Source organism: Sinocyclocheilus rhinocerous, unplaced genomic scaffold (assembly GCF_001515625.1).
Source record: "Sinocyclocheilus rhinocerous isolate Xijiao unplaced genomic scaffold, SAMN03320098_v1.1 scaffold28, whole genome shotgun sequence".
NCBI lineage: Eukaryota > Metazoa > Chordata > Actinopteri > Cypriniformes > Cyprinidae > Sinocyclocheilus > Sinocyclocheilus rhinocerous.
In genome coordinates this window covers 531,717-533,668 of record NW_015652416.1, presented here as the reverse complement: position 1 = coordinate 533,668, position 1,952 = coordinate 531,717, and the positions used below count along the sequence as shown (strand labels likewise).

General features: G+C 33.2%; 1 protein-coding gene across 1 annotated transcript in view; it reads left to right on the top strand.

Annotated features, from left to right (window-relative positions):
• LOC107714975 (cytochrome P450 2J2-like) overlaps positions 1-1,952 on the top strand; it is an 8,419-nt gene that overhangs the window by 1,411 nt on the left and 5,056 nt on the right. The gene's annotated exons all lie outside the window — the stretch shown is intronic.

The following is a 1,952-nucleotide window of genomic DNA, read 5'->3' as shown; positions in this document are numbered from 1 at the left end:
AAATGCATGTTATTGTTTATTTAGTACTGACCTGAATAAGATATTTCACATAAAAGAAGTTTACATATAGTCCACAAGAGAAAATAATAACTGAATTTCTAAAAATGACCCCATTCAAAAGTTTTCATACAGTACCCTTGAATCTTAATACTATGTGTCATTTCCTGGATGATCCACGACTGTTTTTATATTTTTTGATAGTTGTTTATGAGCCCCTTGTTGGTCCTGAGTAGTTCGACTGCCTGCTGTTCTTCAGAAAAATCCTCCAGCTCCTCCACATTCTTTGGTTTTCCAGCATCTTCTGCATATTTGAACCCTCTCCAAACTGTATGATTTTGAGATCCATATTTTCACACAGGACAACTGAGGGACTCATACACAACTATTACAAAAGGTGAAAACATTTACTTATGCTCATTTGCATGTATTCTATGCTTTTTACTTGGTTACAGTCAGTTTTTAAAAAAATATACCGTAAAACTGGCACAGATTGCCACGTTTCTAAGAACTTGATATGTTTTTTTTCTTAACTATTTTTCCTTTTTATCATCTCTGATATCCTTATCTGTCACCTACATATTTAGGGTTGGGGTTATTTCCAGTAAAAAAAAAAAAAAAAATATCAGAATTCATGCAAGTTGGACCTTTTTTGGACAATGAGTGTGACAGTTTGCTCTGTACGATGTGCACTGCAGATTATGCAGTATTAGTTTGTAAGGGTTAGGCCATGAATGTATGTGTGTATTTAAACACATTATGCAATGAGTAGAAAGTTAAGTTGGTATGTCATTAATCGTGTTTGTGTGTGAACTCGAACTCGTTTGAGTCTGATCTGCTGCAGTTTCTTGTGGCATTAAGAACAGCCAATTATCTCCACACACTTATTAAAATTAATGAAGTGTGTTTTAGCACAATAATGAAATGTTACCACAATTCCATAAGCCTTAAATGGGATCAAGCATAAAGGCAAGTGGAGGAGCGATTGTAATTAGCCCATATTAACATTAAGATAGTTGTGTTTCTGGCCCAACAGCCATCCTGCTTGTACTTGATTATTTGGCTTTATTCAGTTAGGAAGCAGTTGTCAGATGGAGCTGAAGGAGATTTGAAGGAAGTTTTTCTCTAAAACCTGCTAATAAAACAATAATGCACTAAACATCTGTAGGAAAGTAGGCCGTCGCCACTTCATACACATCAGGTGCCACAGAAGTATGTCATAAAAATTAATAACTGACAACATTCGTGCGTTTGCAAGGTCAAGAGTGTAATATATTGCCTTGTGTGAATTGATTTATCAGATCTGAGTTCCTCGATGGGACCTGTATGATAATTAGCAGTATTTTCTCTCTGACATATTTCATATTCAATGTCCTAGTTCTGCAGGCAGCGTTTGAAAGTTCAGGACTATTAGTCAGAAACTCACTGATTCTTCAGACGTGAAACACGTCCCGCAAATTTATGCGTAACTCTTTACATAAGGTCGCATTAGTTAATGCATTGGTTAACATTAACTAACAATGAGCAATACATTTGTTACAGTATGTATTACTCTTGTTAATTAATACAAATGCAACTGTTTAGTGTTAGTTCATGTTATCTCAGGTCCATATTATTAACAGATACAATTTTGATTGTAGTAAATGTTGATTTTTTTCCGTTGTTAGTTCATGTTAACTATAGTTAACAATAGTTAGTTCATGTTAATGTAGTTAACTAATGTGAAGTGTTACTCATTTACCTGTTATTAGTTATGAAAATGCAAGCATTTCTACTTAGAAATTAATTCAAGATTGATTCTTTATATATATATATATGTATGTATGTGTGTATGTGTATGTATATATATGCATGTGTATGTATGTATATGTGTGTGTATATATATATATATATATATATATATATATATATACAGTGCCGTGAAAAGGTTTTTGCCCCCTTCCTGTTTTTTTAAT